This window comes from Balaenoptera physalus, assembly GCF_965194825.1.
Source record: "Balaenoptera physalus genome assembly, chromosome: 5".
In the NCBI taxonomy this organism is placed as follows: domain Eukaryota; kingdom Metazoa; phylum Chordata; class Mammalia; order Artiodactyla; family Balaenopteridae; genus Balaenoptera; species Balaenoptera physalus.
The window spans coordinates 29904026-29931716 of NC_138884.1; the positions used below are offsets into that span (position 1 = coordinate 29904026).

A 27691-nucleotide genomic window follows, 5' to 3' on the forward strand; every position below is an offset into this window, starting at 1 on the left:
CTTAGCTTTTCATACCGGACATGCTGCTCTGTGAAAACAGGCTCTGTGTATGTCTGTATATATTTAAATGAAACGAAAAAGAAAAGCAAAAGCAAAATCCAAGAAATGCCTTCATTTTGCAGTGGTGATTATTTTTAGGCCGTGTTCATATGCACCAAAAGCTCTCTTTTAAGTCAGGTGACTGGAACTTGGAACAGAGCTTCCCATAGAAACAATAGTATAGTATGTGTGGTGCTAAAGTTTCCAGACCAGCCCTCAAAGCTTAGTTAACCCATCATAGGCTAACATAAGCTTTGCAGCAAAGAGACAGTGCTGTGTAGCATATCAAAACACTGTTTAGATATAGAGAACAGACTTGTGGTTGCTGAGGGGGAGGGGAGGTGGGGAAGGGAAGGATTGGGAGTTTGGGATTAGCAGATGCAATATTATACATAGAATAGTTAAAAAAGAAGGTCCTACTGTGTAGCACGGGGAACTATATTCAATATCCTGTGATAAACCATAACAGAAAGGACTATGAAAAGAATATATACGTGGGTGTATAACTGAATCACTTTGCTGTACAGCAGAAATTGTAACACAACATTGTAAGTCAACTATACTTCAATAAAATAAAAAACAAACACTGTTTAATGATATTCAACCTGCAGCTTGTTTCAGTGCTAGACCTTAAAATTGAAAAAAAAAAATGTATTGCATAGGGATACATTTAATTTCTCTTAAAAGGTGGGTTTTGAGGAAAAGTAGTTCTAAAGAGACTTGGCGTGGTGGAAGGGCCCCAGGCGGACCTGAAGACCTGCTGCGTAGCAATTTGGGCATCTTAGACCAGTAAATCAACCTCTCGATCCTCAGTTTGTTCAGTGTGGTGAAGCAGTGGTGAGGGTCAGAGCAGAACGTGGGCGGGAAGCTGATTTGTAAACTGTGAAGTGCTATACGGAGGTCCAGGGTAAGTTCTGATTCTTTCCTTAATTATGAAAGCCCTGTGGCTGGGCAGTTCTTTTTCTTGACCCACGTGTATTCGTAGCAACACTGCTTAACAATTAAGATTGGTCCCATTTAGCTCACAGACACCATAAACGCGTGTTATTTTGACTCATTTGCGAGACAGGAACATTTGCTTTTTTTGAGACTGGTTGGTTGGAATTTCCAAAGCAATCTCTCTCTCTGTCATGCTCTCATTTTTCTAGTCTTCAGACCTCTCCTTTGTGTGAGTATCTCTTTCTTAATCACCTTCTCAAGTTTCAGGTTACATAGCAGGGCTCCCACTCCAGGCTGGCCTCCCAGCGGCCCTGGCCTCTCTGTGACCCATGCCTCTGGCCTCAGACCAGCTGTGCACCGTGGGCAGCTCTTGCGGTTGACCAGCGCTGACGAGGGTAGACCCTGATGCTAAGGGTAACACTCGAAGTGCTATGGGCCTCATCCCCCAACCCAGGAGCTTTTCTGGTGGAAGTGGTGTTAGGAAAGAACATGGGGGCTCAGTGGCCATTGCAGAGCCAAGCGTCCCCATTCCCCGCCCCATTCGCTGGGGCAGGTTGGGGTGAGACGACTTGAATACATGTAAGATTCACGGTAACCCACCAGAGAGGCGCATGGAAAGGGACTTATTAAAGTATTGTTTTTTGTGTCAAAGTTACAAATTTCGGGTCTCAACAGAATAATAACATTTAATATTGGAAGCAGCCATTAGAGGTCAGGAAGTACAGCTTATTCCTTTTGGAGCAGAGAAATCTTTTTTTTTTTTTTAATAATTTTTTAAAAATTAATTTTTAAAGATTTTTAAAAAATTTTTGGCTGCGCCTCGGCTTGCGGGATCTTAGTTCCCCAACCAGGGATTGAACCCGGGCCCTCTGCAGTGAAAGAACAGAGTCCTAACCACTGGACCACCAGAGAATTCCCTGGAGGGGAGAAATATTGAGCTGGACAAGTAAACTCATTTGTAAGAGAAATATTGAGCTGGAGAAGTAAACTCATTTGCAAGTGTCTCACGCCTTCACATCTTGAGCTCTTTCATAGGACGTCCTTAAGGTGCTACATCAGCTCGCTACCCGCTCTGTTCTCTGTGTAAGGTTGGCACTGATTGGCACAGCTGTTCGCTGAGATCCTAGGATCTGCCTAACAGTCTACAAAGACCAGACATGAAGTAGGGGGTAGCCTACTATACTACTACCTCTGATTCCCTTCTCCCACCATAGAGAGAATTAGTATCATTTATTAAGCAAGGCAATTTGTAGGAGCTACAGAAACAAGACATATGACACAGTTTCTGCTCTTTTAGAGCTTGCAGTGCTGTATTATCTCACATAATTAGAGGGAACCAATTCTGGACCACACAGCACGTACTGAATTGGATATTAGTGTTTCTCCTACTGACTCTAGTGAAGATTTAGAAAAGATCAATTTACTTCTTGGGCCTTAGTTTTCTTTTTTTTTTTTTTAATCAGTCATCAGTTTTATACACATCAGTGTATACATGTCAATCCCAATCGCTTGGGCCTTAGTTTTCTTAACCATAAAGTGAGGAGATTGAAGTCTGAAGCCTTCATATCTGTACATTTTGTGAGTCACAGTCTCCTGATACTTTTTCATTTTAATCATCAATCTTTTGATTCCATTTATTCTTTTTATTTCAAGAAATTCTTAGCTAAGATGTAGATGCTAATTAATTTATGTGCTGATGTGTGATAGGCAACTTAGCACTTTATAGAACCTCAGGCTGGAAAAAGTGGGGAATTGTATAATGGTCTATTTCTTCAATTTTAAGGCAGAATAGATCCCAAACCTATGTAAAATAATTTGGATTTTTATACACCTCATTAGTAAAATAGAATATGCCTGCTTTTGAATATTCAAAGACTTAGAGGATGTGAAAGAGCTTTTGACTTTACAAAGGGATTTGACCACAGAATTCTTTTCCATAGTGAGTTAGTTCCTGCAGTGCATTTAAAATGTAATATGTTATTTTCTTTTTCTTTTTTTAAATTAAGCTATAGTTGGTCAAGGAGTCTTTCATTATTATGGAGACAGTTCTAATTCTCAAAGTACATGAGGGCTCAGAAGGTTTTAGTAGGAGTTTCCCACTATAAATTTTGAAACCAAATTATTTTGCCACTTCAAAATAATTTGCATCATCAAGGCAGTCAACTGCCCATGACTAAATTTTCCTTTCAAATAAACAATCTGATCTACTGAGACAACTTCAAAAAAAAAAAAAAAATGTAATATGATTTGCAGAGCTTATGTGCACCAGAAATATCCAGTTCTATATATTCACAATTCATAGTTCTGCAGCAGCGCTGAGCATGTACACACAAAATATGCTTTCTGTTATCTAACTGGAATTTTCTATGGTGTAAGAGGCTTTTTTGGCTGTTGTGTTGGAATTTTACTGACCTTTTTTCCCTCTCTGTTCCTCCCAATCGTCCAGGTGGCATTCATTTGCGAAACAATTAGTAATAATATGGGAGTTCATCTGTGGCTGTTAGATGTGTCCCCCAGTTAGGGGATGAATTTGTGACTGAGGCGGGAGATGCTTTCTGTAGTGGCCAGAACACGGACCAAGTACAGACGGATTTAGGTCCTGATGCCAGCACAGCCTCTCACTAGCCTTATGCAAGGTATTGACACTTAACCTCAGAATCTGTTTTTCATCTAGAAAACGGAAATTACAATAATAATGCTGAGATCGCAGGATAGAAGAGAGCATTTCTCTTTTCTGAAGGGGCTGACATAAAATAGGCCTTCCATGAAAGGTAGCTCTCTGCCTTTCCCCTCCAACCCGTGGAGCAGCCAGAAAGCAGCAACAAAACTGCAGTCTGTGGAGTCGCAGGGTCTGAGACCTCCGTGGGGTTAAGGCATGGAGGGCAGGAGGCATGAGCAGGGCTCAGCACAGGGTAGCCTGGTGTCGTGGTTAAGCCATTGGCCACCAGAGCCTGAGAGCCTGGGTTCAACTGTCCTAGCTCTGTGATTTTGGTAAAGTCACTGATCAGTTGAGTGCCTCAGTTTCCCGATCTGTAAACCAAGGCTAGTAGCACTTACGTCATCAGGTTGTTGGAGATCCCATGGGTTAGTTTGCGTGCAGCGTGCAGCGCGCAGAATGGTCCCTGGCACATAACAAGTCTGTGTTTACTGCAGTCTGTTACCATGAAAATCGTTTTTTGTTGTTAGTGTCATGCAAACTTTAAAACCATTCCATGAAACGACTGTAGTCTTTACAAAGAGAACAGATCTTTTCCATCAAGGAGAAACAGGACTTGGCCAGCATCTTTAACAGGAGATAGATTTGCTCTTAGAAGTCTGCTCCGGTCTTTCATCTCGCTCCCTGCCTGTCCACTCTGTACAGCTTTTGTTATTAATGTGGAGCAGTTGAAGTCACTGACTTGGGTGCTGGCCAGGCCAGTGTTTCTGCGGGTGTGTATTACTTTCCTAGGCTGGTCCTGAACAGGATGATGGAAATCAGAGGTACTGGGAAGCTGTCCTTCTAGGCAGCCTGCACATAAGGTGTGTTTGCCGTCTTCCTCGTATTGGTGCTGATGAGTCAGAATCTTACTTAGTATCCTAGTAATTTTTTTTTTCTCTTACCCTACAGCCTTTATCTCTCTTCTTTTAGCTGTCGTTTTGCTTGTTCTCGGGTTAGACAGACTGACGCTGATTTATTATTTGTCTTTCTCCATTGTTGTTTTATTGTTGAAAATCTTCTCTTCAGTTAACTAAATATTTATTGAAGGCAGGTGAAATTTCTCCATAAAGCTGTATATTTCTGTACTGTGTGTGGTCTATATAAAGAGATGTGACATTTGGGGACTATTCAATCTATATTGGTTTTTTTTTTCTTTCTCTGTAAGTAAAATAACCCTGTGGGGAAAATATTTGTCGAAATAGCAAGTGAAAGTGTGTTTCCCTCAGGAACTGTGTCGCTTGAGAACCCCCTTTTATTTTCTGCTCTGCTTTCGTATTGGGGGCTTGGGAAACTATGTTTTGGTTGTTTCGGAAAAGCCATGGAATTTTATCAGACTTTTTCCTGAACCTCCCTACCTTCACCTTTTCCTGAAATATTTCTTTCAAAGTCCTGTTTTCCTCTGTTAAGAGGATCGATCCATCATTTTAAAAATATAGGAGCTTGCTTGGCTTAGGCCTTTTTGGTGATCCTTTGGCTTTATAAAAAAGAGACTGTCTGAGAAACAGCACTTGGGAGGTCATATGACCATTAGTGTGAAACTTGGGGCAGCGATCTGTTAGCTTGAGCCGTTACAATATTTTTTTCTTTTCATATCTGCAAACAAATATGTGTCCCCGGACCCTGTTGGGCATTGTGATTGGGGGTGGGAGATACATTCTCCAGTTTTAGACTTGATTCTGACGTCTGTTCCCTAATTGTGGGGCTTTCTGTGGTTTTAGTAACTCCCATTGTGAAATAGAAACTGATTTCTAGTTAATCTTACTAACTGCTAAATTGTGACATGCATGTATTTCTTTTCAGTTTCACAGTTGTTTTCTGCTGTTTTCTCAGTCTGTAAGCAGTACTTGGGAATTCAAATTCTGGGAAATATTTTTCTTCCATAATGGTGTGTCACAGGTGTTTGAGTGCTACGCGTACGCCCTACTCCATTTTTAATGTCAATTTAGTGGAGATAAAACATGGATAATAGCTGTGGGTGTAATGAATCTGGACCCTCTCCCAAGTGGCTCCTATCTCCATATGTTATGGTTGCCTCTCTGATCTTTCTGAAATGTGCAGTGTCAGAGCACGGAGCCTTGGTGTTTAATATAGGCATTTCTGAGATTTTTCTGTATGGTTTGGATATAAAATAGCTTGCACAAACCACATTCTGCATCCATTTACAGAATGCAGTGAAAGGAGAAAGCTTTTAGTGTTATCATACTCTTTATATAGTCTAGCTCTTTTAAAAAGATATGTTTTTATGATATGTTAGAAAATTTTGAAAATGCCGAGAAGACAATAAAAATTACTTGTGACTACCACTCAGAGAAAAACTGACTAATTTTCCGGACTAATTTTCTATGCTTATTTATATGGATATGTAGTTATTCTTTTTACAAGAATGTCTATAAACCTTTTTGAAACCTGCCTTTTAAAAAGCATAATAATAGATATGAGAACCTTTCTCATATCCCAAAACTATTCTTTGAAAATATGATTTTAAATAGCTGCAGTTTGGCATCCATTGTAATTTGGCTCTGGAAATACTTATTAAAGATGTGCCAAAGAAAAAAGTGCATTTTGGGGGTGAGGTCTTTCTTCCTAATTTTAAAAATAATTGGGTTAAAAAAGTAATTAAGAACGTGTTGATTTTGTGCTTTACTCAAGATAAATTTATTTAATGTTTACTACATTTCTATAATAAAACATTTACTTTATATAATTCTTGGTATAGCAGCAACTAATTATAAGTAATGTTTAATTAGCCATTCACAGCTGATTAAACAAGTGATGTTTTCAAAAATGAACTTATCCTATTAAAAAAATCAAACTAGGGACTTCCCTGGCGGTCCAGTGGTTGAGACTCTGCGCTTCCACTGCAAGGGGCGCGGGTTCAATCCCTGGTCGGGAAACTAAGATCCACATGCCTCACGATGCAGCCAAAAAAAGACTTTAAAAAAAAATCAAACTAATTTTGAAATAGTTCGTTCTTTCTTTTTTTTTTTTTTTGGCTGCATCAGCTCTTGCTGCACGTGGGCTTTCTCTAGTTGAGGTGAGCAGGGGCTACTCTTCGTTGCGGTGCACAGGCTTCTCATTGTGGTGGCTTCTCTTGTTACGGAGCACGGGCTCTAGGCACGCGGGCTTCAGTAGTTGTGGCTCACGGGCTCTAGAGCGCAGGCTCAGTAGTAGTGGCGCATGGGCTTAGTTGCTCTGCGGCATGTGGGATCTTCCCGGACCAGGGCTGGAACCCGTGTCCCCTGTATTAGCAGGTGGAGTCTTAACCACTGCACCACCAGGGAAGCCCCTGAAATAGTTCTTTCTTTTAAACTTGAAATAAGATGAAAATCTTTTGCACCTGAATTTTGGGTTCACCTACCACGGTCAGTTGGTGCCATCAGCTAGGCTGTAATCTGGAGGTGAACTTGACTTTCCTTGGGCCTCCAGGCTGTACAGGACAGGAAAGGCCGTGCAGTCAGGGAAACAGAGGCAGATGGTCCCCATGATGGGTGCCAAGACCCCAGCAGAGACAGCTGCTACACCTGACAGCCTAGGGTCAACAGTAAATGTCGGTGGCCTTGCTCACCCTTTCCTGGAGAGAAAAGAAGCTCTCCCCCTCTGCTGGCATATTTTGAAACTGCTTCTCAGCCTCTGTTCAGCCTGGGGTAGCAGGTGTCAAGGCAGTTAACTTCTAATGGGCAAGTGAAAGAGGAGGTAGTGGCAAAGCTGGGGCCGAGTTGGCAGCCCCTGTGGCTGTCTCATGCAATCCACATGCTGGCGTTCTCAGAGTCTTTCAAAGGAATAGGTCATTTAACCTTGTGTCATTCTGGCGTACTTGGCTCTTCGAGGGGAGTAGTGATGAAACCAAATGGAGCCGTCAGTCAGTGGATCTTAGTGACGCTTTTCAGTTTGAAAACTAAGCCTGCAGTCACAGAACCATCTCTGAAAATCACCCTAGAATTGACTACTGTGGCTTGGCCTCGACACGAGGGAGCTGATGTGGGCAAAAGAACGTGCTGGAGAATCATGTGTCCCCGAGTTTATATATCTGTGCAGCTACTTTGGAGTAGTATGACTTTGGGCATATTTCTTAATCTTTCTGAACCTCATCTGTAAAAAATGATGCGAATAAGAATTGCTTTCAAGATAAGTGAGAGCTTGTATTTTATAAGTGGACGGCACAGAGTAAGCTTTCGCTCAGTATTAGTTCCCATGATGATGATAGATTCGTGCTGTGATGATGGTAGATGTGTGCCGAGTCATCCGACCACTCTGTGGGTGCTTGATTGATCATTGATCATGCGGTAGCTCTGCAACGAAGTCGTTTCCCCTTCTGAATACAGCCTCCTCGTGCACTGAGCTAAACTCGAAAACGCAAAGCTTTATAAAGAGATGCCCCAAAATACAGTGACTTAAGTTAAAAGGTTTAGGGGGGCTTTTTCCTTTTTCTCAGAACAGTCCAGATGGTCTGTACTCCAGGACGAGTAGGAAGCCTCGAATTCCTTCCATCTTGTTTCTCTGCCATCCCGTGAGTGCCGCCCCCATCTTCACAGTCAAGGTGACTCACCATGACCTCTTTTCAGCCAAGAGAAGGGACATGATCTAGATGGTGTACAGATCATTTTCACTCAGAGTCACACGACCACAACTAGCTGTAAGGGAGGCTGGAAAATGTCATCTTTAGCAAGCCAGACACCCTGCGAAGGCTTCTGGTACTGTAGAACGGGAGCTGGCAAACAATGGTCTGAGCACCCAGTCAGCCAGCTACCTGTCATTGTAAATAAAATTGGACAGGCTTATGGTTACCAAAGGGGATAGTAGGGGGTAGGGAGGAAAATTAGGAGTTTGGGATTAACATATTCACACTACTTATATACAACATAGGTAAACAACAAGGTCCTACTGTATAGTACAGGGAACAATATTCAATATCTTATTGAATGGAAAAGAATCTGAAAAAGAATATATATATATATACACACACACACGTATATGTGTATATATATATATATATATATCTGAATCACTTTGCTGTACACCTGAAACTAACACAACATTGTAAATTAACTATACCTCAGTAAAAATACACAAAATTTTAAAAACAAATTATATAGGAACACAGCCAGACCCATGCGTTTATTTTTTTTTTAATAGTTTTTTTTTTTTTTTAAGTATTTGTTTTATTTATTTATTTATTTATGGCTGTGTTGGGTCTTCGTTTCTGTGCGAGGGCTTTCTCCAGTTGCGGCAAGCGGGGGCCACTCTTCATCGCGGTGCGCGGGCCTCTTACTATCGCGGCCTCTCTTGTTGCGGAGCACAGGCTCCAGACGCGCAGGCTCAGTAGTTGTGGCTCACGGGCCCAGTTGCTCCGCGGCATGTGGGATCTTCCCAGACCAGGGCTCGAACCCGTGTGCCCTGCATTGGCAGGCAGATTCTCCACCACTGCGCCACCAGGGAAGCCCAACCCATGCGTTTATGAATTGTCCGCAGCAGCTTTCACATTACCGTGGAAGAGGTGAGGAGTTGTGACGACCTTACTGCCTGCAAAGCCTAAAGTACTGACTGCCTGGCGCTTTACAGAGGTTTGCTGACCTCTGCTATAGAAAAGGGGGAGATGACTATTAGGGGAGCAGTTGATAGTCTCTGGTAGGCAGGTGAGTCACTGCCTTGGAAATTCAGAGTTAGGAGTTGGGTCTTATGAAGACTATAATGAGCCCGGGAGAGTGAGTTGGTGTGTGGGTGGTCGTTGAAGAAGCAGCGCTGGGAAAGGTGTAAGGAGCCAGGCATGCAGGAGCCTGGTGGAGGTGAAGGGGGCAGGTACAGAAGGTTGCTTCCTGAAGTGAGCTTCCGTCTTTAAAGTGGAGCCTCCTGACTCAAGTACCGATCCCCCCCCCCCCCCCGCCGCCCCATTCCCTGCAGCCCTCTCCTCTGTCTTGCACTTGATGCTTGCTGCATTCCCACTGCCGCTCCCGTGGGTCAGATCTTCTTTTCCCATTGCTTCCTCACTGGTCTCCCTGCACAGAACCTCAGCCTCCAAACCATCCAAGGTAACCTCCTTTCAGTGTGGCTTTTTATTTATTTATTTTTTTGATGTGGACCATTTTTAAAGTCTTCATTGAATTTCTTACAACATGGCTTCTGTTGTTTATGTTTTGGCTTTTGGGCTGCAAGGCATGTGGGATTCCCAGCTCCCCGACCAGGGATCGAACCCGCACCCCCTACATTGGAAGGCCAAGTCTCATCCACTGGACCACCAGGGAATTCCGTCAGTGTGCCTCTTAGGTTACTCCCCTTTGAAGGACTTCCAGTGGGTCCCGTTATCTACTCAATACAGGCCCAGCTCCTTGGCTGGTCACTCCAGATCTTTCCACCCTTTGATTTCCTATCCTGTTTTCCTTATAGCCTTACACTCCAGTCCCCAGCCTCACAGAAACACCTCTTGCCCACTCTGCACTTGGCCATCTCCACGGATCTGCTCCTATCACCGCCTTAGCCTCGCTCTGTCGAAAGGCTTTGGGGACCTAGGCCATGGCGGGTGCAGGGTAGGCACGTTCACAGCCGGGCAGATGCGGATGCTGACTTCCTTTTGGTGCCTCCCACATTGAGATTTCCCTTTCCAGCTGGGCCCTGCCTCCTAATCTAAGGGTAAGCGCTCTCTCCTCAAATGCTTCTAGTGCTTTGTTGGCATCTTACAGCACCTGCTACTTTCTGTGCGGGGCGGGGGGGATTGGTTAGTCATCCCATGTCTGTTTCTAGTCTCCCAGGGGCTGTAAGGTCTCTGAGGCTGAGTCCAGATCTACCTGAGCCCTGCCCTCTTCACTTTTACCTAGTAGGTGCCGGTCAGTGGTACAGTGATGCTATCTACAAATTAATGCCTGTCACGAGAAATGGAACTGACTTACCTGGAGGAATTTAGGTGCAAATGAAAATAGGGCTCTGATTAATTATGTGGAAAATGAGTGCCACTTAAGATCTTCAAAACTCAGTGCAGTATTTTAGCGAGTTCTTAGAAGATGAACACTACGTTGTAGAAGTGTTTTCTTCAGACCCGAAGACATAGCAAAAGTGTTTTCTTCAGACCGGAAGCAGTATTGAATGCATTCTTTTTTTTTTTTTTTTTCCGGCCACGCCGAGAGTCTTGCAGGATCTTAGTTCCTTTACCAGGGATCAAACCCGGGCCCTCGGCAGTGAAAGCATGGAGTCCTAACCACTGGACTGCCAGGGAATTCCATATGTATGTATATATATATAGAGAGAGAATGCATTTGGAAGTTTCAAGCAGTTCCTTGGAAGCCAGGGCTGAGCCAGAAACCAGAGAGCCCTTGTGTGAGGCCTAAGGGGGAACATGTGGACACAGACCCCGAGTACAGGAGATGGGCCACCTGCAGAAAAGCCTTAGTCCGCTCCCAGGGTGGGATTGGAGCCCCTTTCTCACCAGTGCTGCCAGAGACATACCTTATCATGTAGACGCTCCATCTAAAATCACTCCCATCATAATCACAGAAGGTCGCATTTTCACAGCTTCATCTTTCCACAGTCGCTCATCAGATGTCAGAGGAACTTTTCTTTTTATAGAAATGATGTACCCTATGGAGTGCCAACTCCTTTTGCTCCCTCTGTCTTTTTAACCAAGCCTAGAACGAGGTGACCCATGTAAATCACGAGATACTTGCTTACGCTGGGAAAGAATTCATGCTGTCCACTCATCCATCTCCTGGTAATTAAAACCTGGTGACGGGACTTCCCTGGTGGCTCAGTGGTTAAGAATCCGCCTGCCAACGCAGGGGACATGGGTTCGATCCCTGGCCCAGGAAGATCCCACATGCCATGGGGCAACTAAGCCCGTGCGCCGCAACTACTGAGCCCATGTGCCTCAATAACTGAAGCCTGCACGCCTAGAGCCCGTGCTCCACAACAAGAGAAGCCACCGCAATGAGAAGCCCCTGTGCACCACGACGAAGAGTAGCCCCTGCTCGCCGCAACTAGAGAAAGCCTGCGCGCAGCAACGAAGACCCAACGCAGCCAAAAATTAATAAATAAATTTAATTAAAAAAACAAAAACCTAGTGAAGTTGGCAGTGATGGCAGGAAGCAGATGGATAAGCATGAATTTTAAATGTATATTCAGACTTTCTGAAAGGGTCGGAAGGAAAGATACTACCTAGACAAAACGGTACAGCTCCACCTGGGAGTTCAAGAGCTGATGCTTGAAGCACACCTAGAAATAGTGCTTACAGCCCCTTTTGTCAGAAAGCAGGGAAGGGAAGGGCCTTCTTTTCTTACAGTCTATGCAATTATTAAAGAATTAAACAATTTATTCTGGAATTTTTACTCAAGCTTAAGTTACGATAAAAAACCACCTTCTGTCTCTTAACTCATCCTGTACTTACTCTTCTGTGTCCAGTGCCTGGCACAGTAATCAACAAACAGTAAGTGTTCAATACAGATGTGTTGAAGGAGTAAATAAATGGCTCTTAATAAAGGAAGGAATAAATAAAGCTCTTACTTATAAGAGCTTTCTGGAAGATTAAATGGACTCTTCAGCAAAATGATTTTTTTTTCCAGAGGTGAAATGTAAAGACAAAAGAAGCTGATTTTTCTAATCCCCCTCCTGCCTTCACCTTGCCAGTCTCCTCCAGTACACATGTCCCTGGCACCTCTCCTGGTTTTAGTTTAAAAAGTTCATGAGGAGTAAAGGTGTGTCGCCTCATATTACTGAAAGGAAAACCCCAGTGTCGGGTAAGGGTTTCATGGTCCCTTTCATAATAAGCATGATATTAAACACAGCCAAAGTGAGCTCATTTTGAATTAATCTTGTGTTACAGCACTGATTTGAGGTACAGATCTAGGCTTTGTGTGTCACATAATAGAATTTTGGAAAGGAAGTAAAAGGTTTCAACCAGAAGCCTCTTTCAACTTGCTGCTGTCTGATTCCTTTTAAGTTTGGGGTTTTTTTTTTTTTTTTTTACAAATTTTGATCTTCAACAAACAGTAGGTTAACGATGTTTATGAGCAACCAAATATAATTTATACCTCTTCATTTTGAGCTCGTAATATTTCTCCTCCGGGTATGTAAGAGATAACACAGCAGAAAAATCTCAGCCGGAGGGAGATGATTTGCAAAGTGATCCGTGGGGGACACTGCAGTGTAGTGGGTGGGCGTTTGAACTTTGCATCGTGCAGACCTGCAGTTTTGATCATTGCAACGTCCTTTTGTCCTTGGAAAAAGTCACTCAATCCTCCAAGTCTGTGTTTCTTCATCTGGAAACTGGGAACAGTAACAGTACTTTGCTCAGAGGCTCATTAATGAGCTAATTCATGGAAGGCTCTCAGAACAGTGCTATGTACAGTGCTTGCATCGACTGTGATAAAACCAGTGCTGTTGGAACAAAGAGGTCCCAAAATACAGTGAATTAAAGAAGATACAACTTTAGTTAGTGCATCCAGGCTTGCAAGGCAAGGCAGTCATACTCCGTGCAGAAATCCAGGGACTCAGGTTTTCTACTTTGTTACTCCATCCTCCTGACCTTGCAGAGGCCATCTGCATGGTCAGAGTGAGGTCATGGGCACGTCTGTGTCCAAGCTTGAGGGGAGGGGGAAGAGTGTGGAGGTGTCATGCTCAGTGTCTTCAGGCCCAGATGCAGAAAAGGTGCACACCCCTGCACTCACCTGACCACATCTGGCTGCCAGAGAGGCTGGAAGTAGAATTTCTAGATTCTGGGTACTGGGTACTGGACAGCATGTACCCAGTTACAAGGCGTTCACGGTGGAAAGATGGAAAAACAGACTTGGGGGAGCAGGGCTTAATCAATGCAACCATTATTTTTTTTATTAAAAAATAACATCTCAAGTGAGGGTTTCAGTATCCCGGCTCCGGGGGAAGAGGAATGAAAGGGCTGTTGCAGCACAGAATTTGTGTCTCCCCTAAGAGGTTAGTTGTTTTCCGAGGGAGGGGGTCCTTTAAGTGTTAAATGGCAAATCCAGGTAAACCTTGAGGCAGAGTAGGAAGGGTGGGTAGAAAGCTGTAGAAGGGGTGGGAATGTGATAAATGGAGGAAGGCTGATTAGCTGTGCTCTTCTTGAAAGGCCTGCTCTGTAAGTTAAACTTAACCCCTCATGTGACCCGGCAAGGACAAAGGACAGTGGCTTCTAGAGAAACTTTTTCTAGGAGTGAGGAAGTTATTTCAAAGCACAGAAAAGAAGGCAGAGAAGTGGAGACTTGCACAGAGAAGTCTTATTCATCTTTTTCTCTTTCAAAGATATACTTTGTGCTATGCGAAGGAAAAAATTACATAAATATTCACTGAGATTATCTCTGACTTCTCACTGTTGCCAAAGAAAAGACAAATACACGAGTTTCTGCATTTAAAGGCAAGTACGTCAGGTAAAAAAATGAACTATTAAATAAGCAACTTTTCTCAACAGAAGAAATGCACAGATTCTTAAGGACAGCCACGTTGGGGGTAAAGATCTAGTATTAGAGCAAAATATTTTCAAATGCTCATAAAAATGATCTCCAAATTATTTTATTCTTGTGCATTTAGCAGTTGCTAAGAAACAATTAGAAGGAATGAAATGATGTCCTGAGTCGCTCCATAATTTTTTTTTTTTTTGTCTTTAAGTGTTTTTTTTTTTTAACATCTTTATTGGAGTATAATTGCTTTACAATGGTGTGTTAGTTTCTGCTTTATAACAAAGTGAATCAGTTATACATATCAATATTTTTTTAAATCTCCTACAATTTTAGACTTGGCAAGTAACTTACACTAGACTCTTTTGTATGCAAGTAATGCTCATACATGAGCAGGCATTGGTTTTTGTTTTTGTAAGTAACCCTTTGCCTAACCACTGAAAATAGCTGCAGCTATTTTAAACAGATGGTCCAAAGTTCATAGGAAAGAAAGGAGAAGTGAGACTGTTTGTCAATTTTTATTTTTCCCCCACCAAAATGACAAAAATAAATAACAGCATATACTCTGAACCAGATTTCATGGAAGTGTTTACCTCTAAGGAAGTTAAGTTTCCTAAGAGGTGGGATTTTGTAGATTGACCTGTATGACTAGACTTGTACAGTCAAAATATAGTGCTTAAATTCCTAGTTTCTGATTGCTTTTATCAAAATGATTGCTACACTGTTGAAATGGAGCTTTTGTTTTTTAAAGGAAAATTAATAAAGGAAAATTAACTTGTGAAATATATGGAGCCTACGAAAACTTATTTCAAGAATTCTGAAATCTTAAGAGGGTGGTAAGTGGTGATGACATGTTGATAGTTTATGTTCCTGTTGCCGGAGACTCAGCAAGAATTCCAGTGGATGAAGTTCAGATTCTTAACGATTTCCAAATTCTTCAGGGTTCTTGGGCTAGGAGTTAATTAGCTACTCTTCTTTAGTTTCTGACATTGAAAATAATGAATATTTTGATAATTCAATAATGAATTAGTATGAAGGACTTGGAAAAAGAAGGCATTTCTTTAATATTGCAGATGCTGTTTTTAGATGTCAGGGAGCAGATTACAATAGTAGTTCTGTCCAACAGATAAAGGAAGGGATATCCAGAGTTTTCTACTTGTGAAAGATATACTAGGTTGCTGAAGCTTACTTAGATTTTTGTTTTTTATGAATTCCCATTAGTGATAACTGTACCTGGTTCATGTCTATAAGCTCTATGTCCTTCTGTGTGTTCACAAACCTCCTACAATTCTTTGATTCTGATGCTTGCGTTTTCTTTTTTTTTTAATTAATTAATTTTTAAAATAAATTTATTTATTTATTTATCTATTTTTGACTGTGTTGGGTCTTCGTTGCTGCGCACCGGCTTTCTCTATTTGCGGCGAGCGGGGGCTACTCTTCGTTGCGGTGCGCAGGCTTCTCATTGCGGTGGCCTCTCGTTGCGGAGCACGGGCTCTACGCACGCAGGCTTCAGTAGTTGTGGCTCGCGGGCTCTAGAGCACAGACTCAGTAGTTCTGGCGCACGGGCTTAGTTGCTCCGCGGCATGTGGGATCTTCCGGGACCGGGGCTCGAACCCGTGTCCCCTGCATTGGCAGGCGGATTCTTAACCACTGCGCCACCAGGAAAGTCCCTTCTTTTTTTAAAATTGAGGTATAGTTGCTGTACAATATTAAATAAGTTACAGGTGTACAATATAGTGATTCACAAGTTTTAAAGGGTATGCTCCATTTATAGTTATTATAAAATATTGGCTGTATTCCTTGTTTTGTACAATATATCTTTGTAGCTTATTTTATACGCATAGTTTGTACTTCTTAATCCCCTACCCCTGTATTGCCACTTCTCCTTCCCTCTCCCCACTGGTAACCAATAGTTTGTTCTCTATATCTGTGAGTTTGCTTCTTTTTTGGTATATTCACTAGTTTATTGTATTTTTTAAATTCCATGTATAAGTGATATCATACAGTATTTGTCTTTCTCTGTCTGACTTATTTCACTTAGCATGATACCCTCCAAGTCCATCCATGGTGCTGCAAATGGCAAAATTCCATTCCTTTTTAAGGCTGAGTAGTATTCCATTGTATATATATATGTACCACATCTTTATCCATTCACCTGCTGACGGACGCTTAGGTTGCTTCCAAGATGTTTGCATTTTCTTTACCTTTACTGTTGCAGTGGCAACCTATGATTGGTAGCTCTTGGGCATTCATTGGCTATGGATTATAAACTACCCATCTGGAATTTTTCACCTTTCTTCTGTCTGAAATTGTCTAAATAAAAAGTAGTAGAGTGGTGCATATGAATTAATAAAATCATAGCCCAGGGGCCAGCAAACTACAGCCTGTAGTTCTGATTATATCTAAGAAGGTGCGTTACATTTTTAAAAGATTGTAGAAAAATAAAAGGATGAAGGATATGAGACAGAGACCATGTGTAGCCTGCAGTGCCTGAAATATTTGCTATCTGAGCCATTACAAAAAGGTTTGCTGCCCCCTGTCATAGACAGATAGTATAATGTTAAGTGGTTAAGGTACAGACTCTGGGGCCAGGGGACATTGGTTCAAATCCTGGCTTTACCACTTGCAGCAGGTTACTTAATTTCTCTGTGACTCGTATTCTCCTCTATAAATGGGAATAATTACAGTGCCTACCTCATAGGGTTGTGGTGAGAACTGTGTTAATGTATGAAGTGCTTAGAACAATGCCTGGTACTTAGTACTTAGTAAATGTCAGTGATTATTATTACTGTTGTGGGAACAGTCTTTAGAGATCATCTAAACTAGCCTATGCTTTCAATTGGTGAATGAGCAAATTATCAAACACCACTTTCTGTTTAAGGCCATTTTCTTTCTAATAGGCCTACTTTACTGAAAAAAAGACATTGAGACAGACCCATACTCAGATGTAAAAAAAAAAAAAAAAATACTCGAAAGCATAAAAGGAAATAATAAAGATACCTGCTTTTTAGGTTCAGATAAGAATATTAAATGTGACACTTTAAAACAAAGCAAATGGACATTCTTTGATGTTACTTATGACAAGCGTAAGAAGAAATAAAGTGGAAATGAGAGTGATTGGAGAAAGGATAATTGTTAGAGAAAGAAGGGGAAACAAGAACACGAAAGGCTGTCAGCAGAAGAGGAGAAAGGTTAGATCAAAAGGGAGGCTGGTGGTTTCTGCAGGATGTCCAGTGTTAACGTCCCTTCTTCCCTTGGGAGCCCACCTTAATCATTCTGTGTGTCGCCGTTTATTTTTTCTCTGCAGAAATAAATTTTCAGCATCAAGTCAAGGAGTGTTTACTGAACACACATTATATGTAGGGTATGTTCCCTCAGAAAACCGGTCACATATATATGTGTGTGTGTGTGTGTGTGTATGCACACAAAATCATCATATTTTGTATATTTATTTGTGAAGCCAAGTAATTTTATTACCTTTAGCCACTTGCCTTCATCATCATCATTATTCTCACCATGAAAACATCTGTCAGATTCCTGAATACCTCTCTTCATTTTCTCTAGTACCCCTTGATTAGCCACTAAGTAGGGGAAGAACAAGCTTAGTTATTTACAAAATATAGAAAATGTTACAGGAGACACACAAGAAATGAGTTAAGTAAAATTCATTCTTTCTTTTTCCTTCTATTTTTCTCTAGTCGTTTATTCTGTTTGTGGATATCGGACCCGAGAGATGAATGGTCCAGGATTGGTATTTGATGATGTCAGGGGACTGAAGTAATGGCCTCTCACGGAGATTACACAGCGAAGGCACACATTGATTATTACCTCATCTTATTAGCTGATGGAGACCTTTGAGGAGACAAGATTGCAGAGCTTTCAAGCCTGCAGCTCCCAGGATGTGACCCTGAGAGCTTGATAATTGTAACTGCCCAGTGGGACCGTGTGAGGGATAGTGGTGGCTTCGTGTACTAAAATACGTTTTATGGGAGTGCTATAACAATTCCCCCCCATCCTTTGGATTGTTCAGATAAGGTTAGAACAATTTGAAAGTGCTAACTTTCAAATCGACTTTAGTTTTCCTTCATAGCAGTTACAGAACTAAAATCAGTTCTGCTCACTTACTTGGGTTCGCCCTCCTCCACTAGAATTTACGTTTGCTGAGGCAGGCGAGTTCTTGTTTCTTAAACTATGAATGTCCTTCTAGCAGCCAGAACAGCGGCACATGGAGGTGCTCAATAAATACTTCTGGTTGAGTGAATGAATGAATAAATTAAATATAGTTGTTGATTTCCACTGAAATATCCTCCCCAGATGCATATAGGTTGCCAGTTGGTGTCATTCTAGATGTTTTTGTGCTAAGAAGAATATCTTTCTTTTTTTAAAAAAATTATTTATTTATTTATTTTTGGCTGTGTTGGGTCTTCGTTTCTGTGCGACGGCTTTCTCTAGTTGTGGCAAGCGGGGGCCGCTCTTCATGGCAGTGCGCGGGCCTCTCACTATCGCGGCCTCTCTTGTTGCGGAGCACAGGCTCCAGACGCGCAGGCTCAGTAGTTGTGACTCACGGGCCCAGTTGCTCCGCGGCATGTGGGATCTTCCCAGACCAGGGCTCGAACCCGTGTCCCCTGCATTAGCAGGCAAATTCTCAACCACTGCGCCACCAGGGAAGCCCCAAGAATATCTTAAGAATACTTTAAATTTTGAATGAATTCTGTTTAAACCCATGAACAGGTGAGCACATAAAAGGGAAATTGAAAATGAAATCCATGTTTTCATGGGTTAATGCTATTGTAACTTAAATGGTGAGCAGTAAGATTGTTGGATACCCACGGCTCAGGCAATTAAAGCCTTAGTTGTGGATAAAAAGGTTTGAGAGGGCTTGTAAAATACAGTTGTCCCTTCTGGTATCTGACGGGGAGTGGTTCCAGGACCCCCCTCGGATACCACAGTCCACGGGTGCTGAGGTTCCTTCTATAAAATGGCTTAGTGCACATCCTCCTATAGACTTTCAGTCATCTCTAGATTACTTGTGATACCTAATACAACGTAAATGCTGTGTAAATAGTTGCTGGCGCGGTCAATTGAAGTTTTGCTCTTTGGAACTTTCTGGAATTTTTTTTTTCCCCGAATATTTTTGATCCAAGATTGGTTGAAACTGTGGATGCACAACCTGCAGATATGGAGGGCAGACTGTATTGTTGTTCCCTTTATTCTAAGAGAATAGCATAATAAGTACTGATGTTTAAAGCAGTGTTCTTTCAAATAACAGTGGATTGTAAAACATTATTAACCACTATACTCTGCTACTGTCTTTTATTTTTATTTTTAATTAATTAATTTTTAATTTTATTTTTAATTAAATTAATTAAATGCAAATTTAATTAATTAAATTTTTAGTTTTCTTCACACCTTTTATTTTTTTTTACATCTTTATTGGAGTATAATTGCTTTACAATGATGTGTTAGTTTCTGCTGTATAACAAAGTGAGTCAGCTGTATGTATACGTATATCCCCACAGCCCCTCCCTCTTGTGTCTCCCTCCCACCCCTCTAGGTGGTCATAAAGCACGGAGCTGATCTCCCTGTGCTATGTGGCTGCTTCCCACTAGCTATCTATTTTACGTTGGATAGTGTATATATGTCATTTTTTCAACTGAAGTATAGCTGATTTACAATGTTGTGCTGGTTTCAGGTATACAGCAAAATGATTCAGTTATACATATATATATGTATATATATATTCTTTTTCAGATTCTTTTCCATTATAGGTTATTATAAGATATTGAATATAGTTCCCTGTGCTATACAGTAGGTCCTTTTTTATCTATTTTATATATAGTAGTGTGAATCTGTTAATCCCAATCTCCCAATCCATCCCTCCTCCACTTCCCCTCCCCCTTGGCAACCACAAGTCTGCTCTCTATGTTTGTGAGTCTGTTTCTGTTTTGCAGAGAAGTTCATTTGTATCATATTTTAGATTCCACATATAAGTGGTATCATGTGGTATTTGTATTTCTCTTTCTGACTTACTTCACTTAGTATGATAATTTCTAGGTCTACCCATGTTGCTGCAAATAGCATTATTTCATTCTTTTTATGGCTGAGTAGTATTCCATTGTATATATATCAATATATACCATATCTTCTTTATTCATTCATCTGTCAATGGGCATTTAGGTTGCTTCCATGTCTTGGGTATTGTAAAGAGTGCTGCTGTGAACATTGGGCTGCATGTACCTTTTGTACCGCCGTCTTTTAAAGCATGCCTTCCATATAGCCTTTCTTAGGGTTTGGATGTAACAAAATGAGTAGTAAACCAAGAAGGAGGAAAGCATGGCCTGTAGGGCTTGGTGGACCCACCCTGGGAAAATAAGGCTGGAAATCACAGGAGGAAAGCCTGGTGAAACAGAAGGGCAGGGCAGGGGAGGACTCCAGCAGAGTGGACCTAAGAAAGGAGAGGATTGGTAAAATGGGAATTACAATGGGAAGCTTGGGAAAAGTTGATGATCTGATAAAGGCAATTGGTGAGGTGGAAAATAGAGACTCCATTAGACCAGGACCCAAGGAGCATTCTCTGTTGTGTAGCCTGGGGATAGTGACACTGACCCTGGACAAGAAGAGAAGCCAAGGCAATTCTAGCCCCAAGGGGCCGTAGGAAACAGCACACATCCACGGTCATGAGAGTGTAAATGCCCTTTACTGATTTTAAACTCTTAGACTCAACCTTTAGAGTTAAAAAAACAGAAAATTGAGATGGTTATAGAACAGTGTGAAAGTATGTGTACAGCAGATGAAAATTAGGCAGTGGAAAGGTGTGAGGGAAGATGGAGGAGAGGATGAAAACTAATTGTTCCAAAAAAGTTACACTCTGTGCCTGATAAACTACCATAGCAGCTTAGTATGCGGCTCAGAGTTTCTCTGATTGAGGGACTGGAATGGGGATATCACTACTTTGGGAGGAAGGAGGGAAGAGGCAGTAGGGAGAAAGTGAGCTGTCTGTCAAGGCTGGACCTCAATAGATAGACAGTGTCTAAAAGGGACAAGTCATATAGAAGCATAGTGTTTGGAAATAGGATATATCCTTTACTGTCCTGGTAAGAGACTCAGCTCAGCTCAGATGGTTCAAATGTAGACTTTAATGAAGGGACTATTTATGGTGCTGTGTGTTGGGCTTAGATGAGGGTCCTTATACCCTTAGGGCTGGAGGGACAGGGGAGGAGATAATAAATGCTAATTTAAAACACTGTGTCTACAAGACCAGTGAGCTCTGGAACAATGAGGAGCGACCACCCAGGGACGCTGTGCTCAGGAATTAGGTAAAGCCAGGAGAAGAGAGGAGGATAAATACGCTCACCCACTCCCCAAACAGAGAAGGGTGGAGAGTGGGTGGGCGAGAGGGGTTTAAACCAAGAATAACCAACCCAGGGCAGCCACCAAGAGAAGCCAAAACCAGGACATGCTTCTCTTTAGAGGCCAGCTGGGGCTGAGGATGCCTGCAGTGGGGATTTTTGTTATTGTGTTGCCTGATAAGCTCTTCTGTACAATGTGGTGTTTTAACCTCCTGCAGGTATGAATTTAATAGAACATTTTAATATACATACTTTTATTTAGCACCTATTACTTCATCTAATGTGCTAGGAGCGACTCAGTCTGTTCTTAAGTTGCTTATCGTCTCCTTGGAGAGAAAAGATGCTCAACAAACCAGCAAACAAAATAATAAATATGATTACGAATTGTGATTAATGCTCTAAGTTTAATTTCATAGCACACGAAAAGTTAGTGCTACTTGTATAAACGTAAGTCTTTAATAATGATACTGCACTAATTTTTAAAATATAATTATTTGGGAGTGGGGACGGTTCTTCTCTTGAGTAGCTTGTTTTGCTCTAACCGTAGTACACGACATGCTGCAAATCAGATCTACGAACAGAACAGCTGCCTCTTTGTTGTTTTGTTCGCGTGTTACTCATTTTCATGAATAATTTGAACTGACTCCAAAACATTATATTAGATATATAAGCATGCTTTAAGAATTATATCATAATGTTAGTGTATTTAAAACTTAGTAGTGATATCATTATCTAAATATAGTAAGTTTTAAGAAAGTCAATTATTTTAGCTGCTTTGCCCTCTATAAATATTGTAATTTGGTAGTGAAACAGACAGCAGATAAAAATTAACCCGAGGAGCCATAATATCCAAGTATAGAGAGCTGGGAAAACTCCCCCCACCTTCCTTCTTCCTGACATAGGAGCCTTGATGATTGGAGTAAATCTTTTGAGGGGGTCTTTGGTGGAAATTTGCCTTTCCTTGCTTTTCTAGTAGAGATCTGAGCAACAAAAGAGAAATTGGGAAAAGCATTACCAGCACAGGAGTTTTCTTCGGTCTTCTTGATACTTCCTGTTGCTGAGGGTTTGTCCGAAGGGAAAAGATAAATGATCAGAGGAAGATGGTTGTCAGCTGTCTCCTCATCCCTCTCACCTTTCACAGCATGCACAACAGTCTGAGAACAGAAAAAAATCTAAGTCTTGGGTTCCTATATCCTGAGTATTTGCTTATTAAAGTAAGGCTTGAATACTTCATCTCCCCTGATTAAGGCCCCTCTGTTTCCTCCATGAAAAAGCTGGTCGGAGTGTTTTAAGCTGATAACTGCGTTCGTTACATGTAAGATGTAGTCATAAATCACTGGAAGCGAACTGTTTTTAGAACCTGCCAGAATTATCATACTAATGCACTTCTACACAGGGTGTTAAAACATGCTAATTAAGGAAACTGTTTGTTTTAGTGCCTTTATTCGGCTCTGAATGTTTTTTGGGTGGATCCTCTCATTTGAATTTTTTTATACAGTTCTGGGAAACAGAAGTCTTACCGATGCAGGAGTTTTACATGTTCCAAGTACTTACATATGGGAGAAAATCTAGTATCACCTCTCTAGAGGTCATTTTGTTTAAAATAATCATTAGTTATTAAGCATTCTGATTGCTCCAGAGGTTAAGAAATAGAACCGCTGGATCACTGAAGCCCAGAAACTCCTAAGACTTGTATCTCCCTTCAGGGATGATTTTCTGACGTTTTGTTCAGTGAGTGTAGTTTGTCTAACCCTGGCTGGCTGGATGGCTGGCTCGCAAATGTGTGTCACCAGTCACAAGGGGGGAGGGGGGGGGTCACGGGACTGGTTGTTTACGTAAGTCAGTAGCAGTGACTGTCATCTTCATATTTAAAGAAATGTACATGTTAGTGCAAAACTCGAGTACGAAATGGGCAGCCGGTTTGGAGGAGAGTCGGCTGTTGCTGCTGATGAGATCATAGACAAAACCCGCACCTCTTTCCAGACAGAAAGCTCCCCGTGGAGATAAGCCTGCTTTCCAGAGGAGTTCCTCAGCCATGCCTGTCATCACTGTTCAGCGTCTCCGTTTCACTTTACCTGTGCCTTGATTTGAAGTACGGTGAAAATGAATCCATAGCTTTCCAGAGTCATCTTTATGGAAATGATTTTGTTTTAGCCACTCATGTCAAAGACACCTGAAAACCAGAAATTAAAGCGGGCTGACCACATGCACTGAGAAACTAGCAGTTAGTAAATTGTCTTCTTGAATATCCTGAGACCCATATACTACCTAGATGCAATCTACAGATGCCAACTTTTCCTTAAAAGGTAATAATCAAAAGTCCAAAGGGGCACAAGGGAATAGTGAACCTGCCTAAGTTGACACAAGAGTTTTGTCTTCGGGGCAAAAGCGTTGAATAGGAATTTCATAAGTCAACTTTCTGCTCTTGAGTAGCTGATTTGTAGAAGTCCAGAGTAATCCCTTTGCGCTTTGTGCTTTGTTTTGTTCGGTTCTGTTGTGTTCTGTTTCGGTTTTTCCTGATTTCTGTAGTGCCTGCCTTTCTTACGTTTTTCTCTGCTCATAAGGACTCCACTAGGGGGCAGACGACAGAATGGAGAAGAAAGGAAACCTATTCAATGCATTGCATTTGCTATAATTTTATACCCTGTGTTTGCCGCTCCTTCTGGATACCTTGGGGGAAGGTTTTTCTATTTAGTGACTTTCATATAATAACATCTACGTTATGCTTATTTCTATATTTAAAGTGTAAACGTTTATTCAGTCTTACTGGTAATTTTTCAGTTAATTCGTTGTCACAGTATACTTCTTTTGCTTTCCTAGCATGTTTCCACCATCAAATCTCAAACCACTTAATTATTATTTATGGACGACTGTAACGATGATCACTATAGGTTCATCTTATTCATGAAGACTTTCGTTCATTCATTCACTCAGTCACCACTCTTTGGGTCCCTGCTTTTGTCAAGCATTGTGTGTGTTAGGTTTTGAGAATAGAGCAGTGAAGAGAGAGTTCCTAGGAGTCTGCGTATAAACAAACGGTTACTTGTGGTTGCCCTCTAAGCCATTTGGTGAAAGAACTAAGCTGAGAGGAACCATAAGGGATTCTTTTATTCTTTTTCTTTAAATTCTTTTTTCTTTTATAATTTTTTATACAATTTTTAAAGGTTATACTTCATTTACAGTTATTACAAACTATTGGCTATATTCCCTGTATTATACAATACATCCTTGTAGCCTGTCTTACAGCCAATAGTTTGTACCTCCTACTCCCCCCCCTCCTATATTGCCCCCCCCAAGGAATTCTTGATGGCTACAGTGCTTAATAGTTTTTATTTCTGATTATTCTTTTCCAACTGCTCCTAAAGATTAGAAAGCCATATGGGGTTGGCGTGGGGACTTCAGTGCCACGTCTAGGAGGCTAGCTAAAGGTCTTGTGTTTTTTATTCTTTGTCTTTGCTCCACCAAGTATTAGATCTAGTTACCCAAAACTCATTTACCTCAGCCAGCCTAGGGTTACATAATCTTAATCTTTAAATGAAAATCTCATTACTTTGCCTTTTCATGGTCACTTACTCAACAAAATACAGAGTGATACTTTTGTTTTTATTTCTTTTTTAAAGCTAGTCAAATTTTAACTAGAGATATTTTGTTTCTCCTTAACTTCTCCTCTGTTTATGGACCAAACTATCCTTTGTTCATAGTAGATAATCTATAACTAGATTGCCTCATCTTTTAATTTTTAAGGTATAAACATTTAAATGGCTGAGAAGTCGAGTTGTTTATTCTGAGAATGTCTTCAGGTTACAATGCCTAACATAAGTTGAAGTATCAAAAGATCTTTTCTTCTGGAATAAATTCTTCATCTGTTAGATTTAATAAATTGGTCTATACAGTATTGCCATTATTGATAAACAAGGTGATAGCATTTCTTTGGAGAAGATATATGTTTGTTTTCATCCTTATTTGCTTAGAGCATCAACCACATACTGTAGCACATTGGACAAGGCCTAGCAGGACATCATTTGAGTTATAATTAAATATCTTAATTGCTAGAGTGTATCTGGGATGCTGTGCTAAGAAAACCCATGGTAAATTAATGTCTTGTGTTTTTACAATCGTTAAATGTGTTTTCTTTATCGGATTTCAGAAAGCATTCAGTGAGGGCTTCACCTTTATTTCCATAATTCTAGCATGATAAGCAAGACCTGGAAAAATTAATCAATACTAGTGAATATTAGTGAAATATTAATGAATTAAAATTTTAAACCGGAGAATTTTAAGCTCCTGAAAGTTAGAAGTGTGGCTCAGGAACCCAAAACACAGCCATCTTTATTTAAACAGTATACTTAGAAAGTATATATGTAAATGAATAAAAATTAGATGAAAATATGGAAAAATATATACTTTTGATGGTGGTAGGATTATATATAATCTCCCCTAATTTTTCAGTTGAATTTGTTATTGCTTGTAGTTTATTACAAATAAATTTGTTAAGAAAATGCCCATACGACTGACACAATTTTATTTTGGAGAGCGTTTCACTTGGATGTTGCGTAACCTCCAGAAATATAGATTCTACCACAGGACTTTAAGAGGCACAGACATTTGAAGTTTATAACATACTAGTACAGAGCTAAGTCTGTTGCTGTAGGTTTTTCTCTTTTTTTTTTTTTTAATAGCTGCTAAATTTTAAAGATTTAGTAGAATTAAATGCAGAGGATAAAATCTAAACAAATTCTAACCAGAAATTAATATCAAAAAGTAATTTTACAGGGCTTCCCTGGTGGCGCAGTGGTTGAGAATCTGCCTGCCAATGCAGGTCACACGGGTTCGAGCCCTGGTCTGGGAAGATTCCATATGCCACGGAGCGACTAGGCCCGTGAGCCACAACTACTGATCCTGCGCGTCTGGAGCCCGTGCTCCGCAACAAGAGAGGCCGCGACAGTGAGAGGCCCGCGCACCGCGATGAAGAGTGGCCCCCGCTCGCCGCAACTAGAGAAAGCCCTCGCACAGAAACAAAGACCCAACACAGCCATAAATAAATAAATAAATAAATAAATAAAATTTTTTTTAAAAAGTAATTTTACATAACTTAAGAGACCAAATAGACATGTTTTTCTGCACTAATAAAATACTCCTTTAACTCTTTCATAGTCTTAGTATACCACTCTCCCCCTCAGCAATCCCAGTTGATATGAGCATTGTGGGTTTTAGTTGGAATTTTCCCGTGTTTGATTTAGAATGATTTCACTTTTCAGGAACTGGACAAGAATTAGAGTTGTTGCCTTTGGGAATTCCCTGGTGGTCCAGTGGTTAGGACTCTGAGCGTTCACTGCCAAGGCAATGGGTTCGATCCCTGGTCGGGGAACAAAGATCCCAGAAGCTGCGTGGTGTGGCCAAAAAAAAAAAAAAAAAAAAGAATTGCTGCCTTCAGCACGCCTACACTCATGGACCAATTGGGATGCAGGGACTTTTACACATGTGTACATGTTCCGTCTGACTTTCTGTCTCTATCTACTGCAGTAGCACCTACAGTCTTAGGAAGACTGGGGCAGGGACTGGATTGGAGAGTGGATATAAAGAGTGGAAAAACATAGGCAAGATATCCCTTTTCAGAATTTCATGACAGTCTGATCCCACCACAAAGAACTGGGGGTTTGTGGTCGTCTGAAGCCCTCTAATTAAACGGGGGAAGAGATACCATCTTTTCCTGCTCATCCTGTCCCTTCCAGATCCACCCCACCTTCTCTCTAGTTAAATACTACCAATTATATATTTAAAGTAAAATAGTGAAATGTGAATTTCTGTGCCCAAGTGTGGGATGTCCCAATGACGTCTCTGAAAACCCAAAGCCAATCCCTGTGCTACAAACTCAAGGTTTATATTTAGAAAACAGTGTGGATCCTGTATTTTCAAAATGCCGTAAACATGTTTGTGGGGCTATTTTTAGCTTTTATACACTTTAGTGAACTTCCAAGTTGGCAAGTCAGACACAGTCAGTTGTTGTCTGTTACCTTGGATGCCAGCACTTTGTGAATGACTGACTGTCTCACAGGGTTTCTAACATGCTTAAAGCAGATAAGTGTATAAGTTGTGTCCACTGCATCTGGTATATCTATATATGTATTACCTTACATACTGTCCTTTTTTTTTTTTAAGCTTTTATGAGCAGTATAACTGGGATAACAGTTTTGTATGGAATTCAAGATGAATTGGGTCCTGCCAAATGGCACTGGCAGAAATAGCTAGTCCTTTTCTCTTTCCCCCAGCCCTTCTCT

General features: G+C 41.0%; 1 protein-coding gene and 2 long non-coding RNA genes across 7 annotated transcripts in view; 2 read left to right on the top strand and 1 right to left on the bottom strand.

Moving 5' to 3' along the window:
- The window catches only part of GAB1 (GRB2 associated binding protein 1), a 125021-nt gene that overhangs the window by 42326 nt on the left and 55004 nt on the right, over positions 1-27691 (top strand). The window lies entirely within an intron of this gene.
- LOC309661655 lies at positions 3626-26494 on the top strand. The gene is made up of 2 exons (XR_014264143.1): positions 3626-4497; positions 26176-26494. It is a non-coding gene; the product is annotated as an uncharacterized lncRNA (long non-coding RNA).
- The window catches only part of LOC309661644, a 28640-nt gene continuing 7594 nt past the window's right edge, over positions 6646-27691 (bottom strand). The window contains exon 2 of the long non-coding RNA XR_014264132.1: positions 6646-8916. This is a non-coding gene — a long non-coding RNA (uncharacterized lncRNA). The remainder of the gene's footprint in view (positions 8917-27691) is intronic.